Source organism: Chiloscyllium plagiosum, unplaced genomic scaffold (assembly GCF_004010195.1).
Source record: "Chiloscyllium plagiosum isolate BGI_BamShark_2017 unplaced genomic scaffold, ASM401019v2 scaf_11201, whole genome shotgun sequence".
In the NCBI taxonomy this organism is placed as follows: Eukaryota; Metazoa; Chordata; class Chondrichthyes; order Orectolobiformes; family Hemiscylliidae; genus Chiloscyllium; species Chiloscyllium plagiosum.
The window spans coordinates 19,137-28,922 of NW_025213261.1; the positions used below are offsets into that span (position 1 = coordinate 19,137).

The 9,786-nt window shown below is 54.3% G+C and overlaps 1 long non-coding RNA gene across 1 annotated transcript in view; it reads left to right on the forward strand.

The window, feature by feature from the left end:
- Positions 1-1,340: 1,340 nt before the first annotated feature.
- LOC122547586 overlaps positions 1,341-9,786 on the forward strand; it is an 11,142-nt gene continuing 2,696 nt past the window's right edge. Inside the window, exons 1-2 of the long non-coding RNA XR_006311035.1 lie at positions 1,341-1,435; positions 5,668-5,912. This is a non-coding gene — a long non-coding RNA (uncharacterized LOC122547586). The remainder of the gene's footprint in view (positions 1,436-5,667; positions 5,913-9,786) is intronic.

A 9,786-nucleotide genomic window follows, 5' to 3' on the forward strand; every position in this document is an offset into this window, starting at 1 on the left:
GTTGCTGCCTTTGAGGGAGCAGAGATGATCAGTTAATCGAGGAAGGAAAGTGGGTGAAGGAACCTGGAAAACAGGAATGTGCTGGATTGTGGGGGAATGAGACGGACTGGATTAATGTATTGTGTGTTGGCGTGCAGGGAATGGGCTGAATTAATACTGGTTCTGATGCTGCAGTCTGTGGCGGTAATCAGGAGGTTTTGTCTCTCCTGTATGTGGGTGTGTGGCCCATGTTCCATCTTCCATCTTAAATGGAGCTGTAATGATAGGCCCAGACACTGGCACGTTGAAAGCAGGGTGGTTTTGTTTGAATGTGTACGTGGAAAGGTCAGACTGGTTTTTAAAACGTGTCTGCTTGTTTTGCAGCCCACATCTGGGTTTTGCCTGCCTGGGTGCTCTGTAACTAATCATTACACCAGGCCATTCGGCCCGACAGGTTGGTGCTGGCATTTCTTCTCTGTGCTAGCCCCCCTTCCTTATCCACTTGTCCTTGTATTTCTCTCGCCGAGACTGTTTCCTGTTGGAGTGAGCTCCACATTCTTTCCCCTTTCTTGGGTGAAGTCGTTTTTTTTTCCCTGAGTTCCCAAATAGATTGACTAGTGACTGTCTGATCTTTATGATCCACTCCACATGAGGAACCGTATTCTCTGTGTCTCCCCTGCCAAATCTGCTGGGGTTTCATCGCCCGAGAGAGAGAGAGAGGAGCCCCCAGCATGGTCAGAATTTGACATCATTTCCCCTTTCTCCTGCTATCCCTTTTTCCAGTTTGGAGGCTGGAATGATAATGTTATCCAAGAGCACTCTAACCAATTCAGTTTCATCCGACTCTGTAACACAGGAACGACTTTCCTGTTGATTTCAAAACAGGTGCTGAATCTGAGGGAGGGTGGAAGTTTGACCAATAGCTCATCAATGAAAGGATATCTATAGGAGCCACTAGCATACTCTCTCTGTAATTTTAGTAAGTATTCAACAGGTTACAGGCCACCCTGTTTGGAAGAAAATTCGGAGCAATGAATCAGTCTCTGTGAGTGACCTGTTGCAACCTCTGATTAAACCCAGCATTACTAACAGAGGGCTTTGTGCTCTGCTGTATTTTTCCTGTTGAAGTCTCTTCTCTGACGTTTGGAGTGAGGATTTGAAGGAAATCCCAGCGTGGCCTCTGTCGATGTCTGTGAGTTGTGTGTTTGGCTCTGCCTACATCAGTGGCATTGTGAGAAAGGAAGGGGCTTTCAGTAGCGGCAGTATTTACCTTGTCCTGCTAGGCTGCTGTTCCCTTTAACTCTGTCCTGAGAGAGGTTTATTTTAATCACACACGAGGCTGTTTCTGAAACTGGTGTCAATTTATTTCCCTTTTCTGGAGTGCATGCCAGTGGAAAGCCAGTGTAGTGAAGGTGCAGTGTTTTTGAAGAGTTATCGGGCTCTCTGACCTGCTCAGGTATTTGAATTGTTAGCCTTTGATGAGTTTGTTGTTGATGCTAGCTTTGCACTGACATTGAAAGGCAACAATTGAGAGAGCAGCAGATTGATGCTGGTTTTGTTTGTACATAGTCTCTGTAAAGCTGAGATAACCTTCATTTAAAACACTTTTATACCCTCGAAACCTGGGTGAACTGGTAGGAACTGTTGATGCTGTTCATTTCGATTCCTACTGTGGGAGGGTCCGGGGGTACAAGGGCACCCTGTGAGAGGGGGACACCCTGTTGGGGGGGGGGGGGTAGGGGAGGACACCCTGTTGTGGGGGGGATTATGAGGGGCATGGATAGGGTAAATAGACAAAGTCTTTTCCCTGGGGTGGGGGAGTCCAGAACTAGAGGGCATAGGTTTAGGGCGAGAGGGGAAAGATATAAAAGAGACAGAGGGTGGTGTGTGTATGGAATGAGCTGCCAGAGGATGTGGTGGAGGCTGGTACAATTGCAACATTTAAGAGACAATTGGATGGGTATATGAATAGGAAAGGTTTGGAGGGATATGGGCCGGGTGCTGGCAGGTGGGACTAGGCTGGGTTAGGATCTCTGGTTGGCATGGACGGGCTGGACTGAAGGGTCTGTTTCTGTGCTGTACCTCTCTATGGTTGCCTTCTCGGGATTTCTGTGGGAGATGACATTATGCTATTTGTGAAGAATATTAGCCTTGAGTACTGTCCACTATTGATCCCTCCCTCAGTCTCTGTGGGATTGCTCTCTGTGTATCTCCCACAGCTGGGGGGGGGGGGGGGGGCGGAGTGTCGCTGGGGCTTTGCAATAAACTGGCTTTTCAGTGCTTTAGAAATGGCAGGCTTCTGTCTGAGCTGCAGACCGTGTTGGTTGTGTACGTGCACAGTTTGACCTGTCAGCTGTGGTGTCACTCGAAGCTGCTGTGACATAAGGAGGAGAATCTGAGGGGGTGGGGGGGAAGCTGGAACTCTGGCACTCCTTGCTTCCTCCTGACAATCTGCCCTGGGGTTCTCGGGGGGGGGGGGGGGGGGGGAAACACTGTGGGGAGGGCTACTATAACACAGCTCTGGCCGAAATCTCCCATCTGCCTTTCCCATCTCAGGCAAGTGTGTGTGTGTTTGTGTTTTGCATTTCGTTTAGATTTACCGCGGCTGAGTCTGAGTGCAATACTGAGAGGGCAACCTTTGACACTGGGTATTCATAGTAAGCTTTCAAGGACAGTGTCAACTATGTTTTTAAATAAAACCCTGTTGTTGACAAATGTCAGTCAGTTCTAGATTGGTCAAAGCAAGTTGTTGCTTGCTGGAAGCTCTGGAAAGAGTTTAGGAATATAAAACCGGTCAGGAGATTGTTGTGAAGTGACTGACCATACCGAGAGCATTGGGCAGCATGGGGAGTGAGTACTGGGGATTCTCTACCCACTTGTAGCTCGCAGACACCAGCAGGAAGGGTTTCAGAGTTTCAAACTTGCAGCTTTGCTTCCGAGCTGAGTAAGTGACTGCAGATCCCTGTCTACATGGCGTAATGGGGCTATCAGCGATGGGCTGATCGGCTGGGTAGAGCATCACCAGGCCCTGTTTATTCTAGATCATGAGTGTGAGCTGAAAGTGTGTCGTATTCATATGAAGCAGCCAATGGCAGTACAGTCGTTGTTATTACATGAGAGAAACCAGTTTGTACACAGCAAGCTCCCACAACTGGGAATGGAAACATGAGTCCGGCATCATTTGGAGGTGTTGATTGGTATTGGTTCGGACCCTGGGAGGGCTGGCCGGTAAATATTAGGCTCTTGGGATGGCATGGCTTGACCTAAAGAGGTGCAGTCTCTAGTTAACTGCTCATCTGGGAGTCAGTGTCTCCGAGTCTCAGTAATACACCAGCCTGTCCCGACGTGCCCATTGCTGACGGGGAGAGGGACAGTGGGCTGGAGGGGAGGGTGGGTAGTGAGCAGAGGAGGGGAGGAGCTGAGGGATGGGACTGGAGGGGAGGGGGTGAGGGACTGGGGCTGGAGGGGAGGTGGGTGAGGGGGGTTGGAGGGGGTGTTGTAGAGGAGGTCGGTAGTGCTGAGGCAGGATAGTGCTGTGAGTAGAGTACGCTGAGGTGGGGTAGACCTTCAGATGAGACGTTAACCTGACGCTCTGTGTGTCTCTCCCCTCTATGTTTCGGGATGGTGTTCCAACACCATCACCCTCTCTGATCACTTCCATTGCTGACTCAGTGTGAGAGAGGCCCTGTCCCTGTCAGTGTGGGGGAGGCCCTGTCCCTGTCAGTGTGGGGGAGGCCCTGTCCCTGTCAGTGTGGGGGAGGCCCTGTCCCTGTCAGTGTGGGGGAGGCCCTGTCCCTGTCAGTGTGGGGGAGGCCCTGTCCCTGTCAGTGTGGGGGAGGCCCTGTCCCTGTCAGTGTGGGGGAGGCCCTGTCCCTGTCAGTGTGGGGGAGGCCCTGTCCCTGTCAGTGTGGGGGAGGCCCTGTCCCTGTCAGTATGGGGGAGGCCGTGTCCCTGTCAGTGTGAGGGAGGCCGTGTCCCTGTCAGTGTGAGGGAGGCCGTGTCCCTGTCAGTGTGAGGGAGGCCGTGTCCCTGTCAGTGTGAGGGAGGCCGTGTCCCTGTCAGTGTGAGGGAGGCCGTGTCCCTGTCAGTGTGAGGGAGGCCGTGTCCCTGTCAGTGTGAGGGAGGCCGTGTCCCTGTCAGTGTGAGGGAGGCCGTGTCCCTGTCAGTGTGAGGGAGGCCGTGTCCCTGTCAGTGTGAGGGAGGCCGTGTCCCTGTCAGTGTGAGGGAGGCCGTGTCCCTGTCAGTGTGAGGGAGGCCGTGTCCCTGTCAGTGTGAGGGAGGCCGTGTCCCTGTCAGTGTGAGGGAGGCCGTGTCCCTGTCAGTGTGAGGGAGGCCGTGTCCCTGTCAGTGTGAGGGAGGCCGTGTCCCTGTCAGTGTGAGGGAGGCCGTGTCCCTGTCAGTGTGAGGGAGGCCGTGTCCCTGTCAGTGTGAGGGAGGCCGTGTCCCTGTCAGTGTGAGGGAGGCCGTGTCCCTGTCAGTGTGAGGGAGGCCGTGTCCCTGTCAGTGTGAGGGAGGCCGTGTCCCTGTCAGTGTGAGGGAGGCCGTGTCCCTGTCAGTGTGAGGGAGGCCGTGTCCCTGTCAGTGTGAGGGAGGCCGTGTCCCTGTCAGTGTGAGGGAGGCCGTGTCCCTGTCAGTGTGAGGGAGGCCGTGTCCCTGTCAGTGTGAGGGAGGCCGTGTCCCTGTCAGTGTGAGGGAGGCCGTGTCCCTGTCAGTGTGAGGGAGGCCGTGTCCCTGTCAGTGTGAGGGAGGCCGTGTCCCTGTCAGTGTGAGGGAGGCCGTGTCCCTGTCAGTGTGAGGGAGGCCGTGTCCCTGTCAGTGTGAGGGAGGCCGTGTCCCTGTCAGTGTGAGGGAGGCCGTGTCCCTGTCAGTGTGAGGGAGGCCGTGTCCCTGTCAGTGTGAGGGAGGCCGTGTCCCTGTCAGTGTGAGGGAGGCCGTGTCCCTGTCAGTGTGAGGGAGGCCGTGTCCCTGTCAGTGTGAGGGAGGCCGTGTCCCTGTCAGTGTGAGGGAGGCCGTGTCCCTGTCAGTGTGAGGGAGGCCGTGTCCCTGTCAGTGTGAGGGAGGCCGTGTCCCTGTCAGTGTGAGGGAGGCCGTGTCCCTGTCAGTGTGAGGGAGGCCGTGTCCCTGTCAGTGTGAGGGAGGCCGTGTCCCTGTCAGTGTGAGGGAGGCCGTGTCCCTGTCAGTGTGAGGGAGGCCGTGTCCCTGTCAGTGTGAGGGAGGCCGTGTCCCTGTCAGTGTGAGGGAGGCCGTGTCCCTGTCAGTGTGAGGGAGGCCGTGTCCCTGTCAGTGTGGGGGAGGCCGTGTCCCTGTCAGTGTGGGGGAGGCCGTGTCCCTGTCAGTGTGAGGGAGGCCGTGTCCCTGTCAGTGTGAGGGAGGCCCTGTCCCTGTCAGTGTGAGGGAGGCCGTGTCCCTGTCAGTGTGGGGAAGGCCGTGTCCCTGTCAGTGTGAGGGTGGACCTGTCCCTGTCAGTGTGGGGGAGGCCCTGTCCCTGTCAGTGTGGGGGAGGCCCTGTCCCTGTCAGTGAGGGGGAGGCCCTGTCTCTGGAGCCCATTGTGTTGTGCTCAGCTGCTGATTGTCACGGTGTGTGCAGGGGTTGGGTAATGTCCGAGTCCCAGATGGTTTTGTTTCGGATGGAGCTGTGGTGGGTGTAGACTCCTGTGGAGTGACTGTGTGTTCTTTCTGTCCCAGCAGCCATGTTTGCAATGAGCAGAGCCTGAGTGTGAGGCCCGGACATCGTGGCTGAGATGGCGCTCCAGGGGATGCTGCTGTCCAACTGAGGGCAATGTTGCGGTGGGTGGTTCACCTGGAGGGAGGACCCCGCAGGGTGAACCATGCTGCTGTGGCTGTTGGGCACAAAGTCTATTCCTTCGGTGGCTATTGTTCTGGAGAGGACTACGAGACCCTTCGTCAGATCGACGTGCACGTCTTTAATGCGGGTGAGCCCCTCCCTGTGTAGTTCCTTCAACATAGCCTGGCTGTGTTGGAGATTGGGTGCTCCCTCCTTGGGTCACAGAGTCGGACAGCACAGGAACAGACCCTTCGGTCCAACCGGTCCAAGCCGAGTATAATCCTATACGAAGCCGGTCCCACCTGCCTGCTCCTGGCCCACATCCCTGCAAACCTTTCCTGTCCATGTGCTGTCCCCACATCCTGACCATTGTCTGGCAGGTCATTCCACACCCTGACCACTTTCTCTGTAAACTATTGCCCCTCGTGTCCTTTTGCCCCCTATTTTGAATTCCCCCACCCTTTTGCTATCCACCTTTATCTGTGCCCCTCATGATTTTATAAACCTCTACAAGGTCATCCCTCAACCACCTCTGCTCCTGTCTCTCTGTGGAACTCAAACCTGGCAACATCCTCGTAAATCTTGTGTGAACCCATCCCCTGTTTAGTAATATCCTTCCTGTAACAGGGAGACCAGAACTGCACACAGTGATCCAGACGAGGTCTCACCAATGTCTTGTACAACCCCAACTCCGCAGCTCAATGGCAATGCTGAACACTGCCTTCACCACCCTGTCTCCCCCTGATACAAACTTCAACCAATTATGTACCTGAACTCCTAAGTCTCTCTGTTACCCAGTTCCTACCATCAATTGTCCCGAGGCAGTTCCAGGTCCTGGCCTAGAAAAATCAGTGAGCTGCTCGAACAATAACTTGTTGAATGTTTTCCTTTGTCGAAGATGAGATGGGGATCAGGGGTGGGATTTGTCCTGTGGTTATAGTGATATCATGTTCATGGTTAAGTTAATGGGCGTGTTGTCCTTCCCAGAATGTCGCTACTGGTCTTTCTCCTGACCTTCCCAACGTTCCTAATTGTGGAGTTACAAAGTTGTTGTCCTTCCTGTAACCATATTGCCTGTGAGCTTAAGCCTGCCCCATGCCCCAGGCTATGTTGAAGGGGACCTCTTCCAAGCCCGACACAGGATACCTACAGGAGGACTGCTCACTCAGAGACATGTCTGCCCCAATGCCCTTCATGTACTGATGCTTGGCTCACAATCTTGTCCCTCTCCTCAGTCCTCCCTCACTCCAGGATGGAGCAGAGTGACCCTGGTTCAACCTGCCTCTGACTTTAATCTAGAGCAGTGGTAGGCCATTCAACCCATCAAGCGTGTGCTGCCTTGACTGATGTCAGGGCCACGGGCTGCTGTGATTGTACGCAGGCTGTGTAACTGCTTTCCCTCCGTTCTGCTCTGTGTGTCAAACCCCGTCTGCAGCAAAGATTGGTGGTGGCGGAATATAGCCCAGTTTAACCCCGTTGTGGATCACTGGGGTTACTGGTGTTGTCCTGCCAACACTGACCTGACCCACTGTGTTGTTATGGGTAACAGGCACCATGTTAACTCAGCAGCTTCAAGAGGCAGTCTGTGCTCTCACACTCGAGGGTCTTGGCGAGATCATTGTAGGCACTGTGTCGTGGCCACCATTGTGGCACTATTTTCAGGAATCATAGAATCGCTACAGTGTGGAAACAGGCCATTCGGCCCATTGTGTCCACAGTGACCCTCCAAAGAGCCTCCCCCTAACATGTCCCTGTAACTCTGCATTCCCCATGGCTAGCCCACCCTAGGCTGCACATCCCTAGAAACTATGGCTAATCCATCCCATAGCCTGCACATCTTTGGACTGTGGGAGGAAACCCACGCAGACCTGGGGCGAATGTGCAAACTCCACACAGACAGTCGCCCGAGGCTGGAATCGAGCCCGGGTCCCTGGCGCTGTGAGGCAGCAGTGCTAACCACTGAGCCACCGTGCCAGCCATGTTGCTGGTGATTGGGCAGAATGTGATCGGCCCCAGTCTGCAGTCTCAGGGCAACGCGGGAAATCCTTTCACCGTGCTGCTGAGTGAGATCGGTCTCCCTGCAGTCTCTGTTGTCCTGGCACTGACCCGTCCCTCTGATAGAGACTGAGAGCTGGAGACTGCGGCAGTACCCGCTCCTCATGTTTAGCTGCGATGTGATCAGCGCTTGGAGCGTTGCTGAGCTGCTCTCGTCTGGTTCCTCTCTCATTGGCCTGCAGACATAACTGCGGCCAAACATTCTCCTGTGACAGGCTGCCTGTCTGTGAGGTCCTTGGTGATGGTATTCTGCTCAGAGTACAAGTTCGGATGGTGTGTGATGAATCTCTGAAACTGCTTACTGCAGTCTCCTTTAGCTGTCCCCAGAGTTGTTTCTTTGTATGTTCCCTAGTGCTGAGGGGAATATGGAAGGCCATACAGAGATCCCACTAAAGCTCTAACGTGTGTGTGTGTGTGTGTGTGTGTGTGTGTGTGTGTGTGTGTGTGTGTGTGTGTGTGTGTGAGTGGACCCCTCCATTTCCCTGAAGAGACTGTGTCCCATGGACTGACTGTCTGCATGTTGAAACCTTGTTTGTGGATGTCAGTACCGACTGCAGCCCTCCGGGTCAGGCTGTATTGTCCGGTCGGACACAGTAGGACATTATTGAGTCCCCTCAGAGTCGGAGAATCCAGCACCAACACCGATGTGAGTACAGCTCAGGACAGTGTGGGTGTTGCTCAGTGTTCCGTAAACTCAGGAAGGTCTCTCTTTACAATCGCACAAGGTGATGAGTTCAAACTCTGCCCTGGGACGCTGGCTGCCATCTGCATTCCAGCAGCAAGACTGAGCTAGTGAATGTTGGCCCAGGGTCTGGGTCTGTACGGTCCCCCTGGAGTCTCTCTCCTCGGAAGGCTTCCTCTTGGGAAGCAGGCCCGTACCACCTCCTGAGTTGAGCAAAGTCCGCCCTTGTGAAACTCCTGCTGCTTTTAATGTCAAACAAAGTGAGTCACAATAACCTGAAAGTGAGCGACTCCTGCTATTTAATCAGCAGACAGGATCGATGTAACTCACTGCTGAGCTGTGGGCTGTCATTGGTACCATCAGCTTTGCCTCCTCAGTCTCGAAAAACCGGCTGCTGGAGCAAGTAGATCCCGCAGGATCACAGAGCCACTGAGCACAGGATCAGTCTGGCCCAGGGGCACGTGGGGGAATTATTCTTGGTCTCTTTTGTCATTTGCCCTCTCCTCGAGGAAAGTTAAACCTTACGTTATTGCTGTTCCCGGAATGTTTTCCAAGTGACACTCGATCCGCCTGGGCCCCCAGCTCTTGTCTGTGTTTCAGCTCTCTCAGCTGCGTCCTCTCTCATTGGCCTGCAGACATAACTGCGGCCAAACATTCTCCTGAACACACGCTAGGAACGGTTGCCTCGTTCTGCCGGTAGTGACCGCCTCCCTTTGAGCATGGGCTAAAATGGAGGAAAAGGCTGCTTCCAACCCGGTGACTGTAAGGAGATGTTTGTAGCTTTCAAGACAAGCTCCTGAGCTACATTGAGGGTTGTATATACAGCGTGGTCTGGTTTCGGTGGGATGGGGGGGGGGGTCAATGGGATTGGGTGTTGTTGCTCGATGAGTAATCCAGGACATCAGAAATGCTCTGGGACCCCTGTTTGAATCCCGAATGATAACCAGGAACCCACTATCGCTGGTCATAAAAACCCTAGAGAAGGAAATCTGACATCCTTACAAAGGTGCTGCAGACCCGTGGCAATGTGGCAGACTCCTAACTGCCCTCTGAAATGGCCGGGTAAGTTGCAGCGGTCTGAGAAGGCCGTTCAGCATCACTTTGTCAGCACCAACGTAGGGCGGGCAGGAAATGCTGGACCCAGCCAGCGGCACACCCCCTCCCCCTCCCCCTCCACCAGGAACAAACCGAAAACCAGCTGCAAGCAGTGAGGCAGTACGCCAGACTGGCCCACACTGTGTGTGTGTGTCTGTGTGTGTGTGTGTCTGTGTGTGTGTGTTTGTGT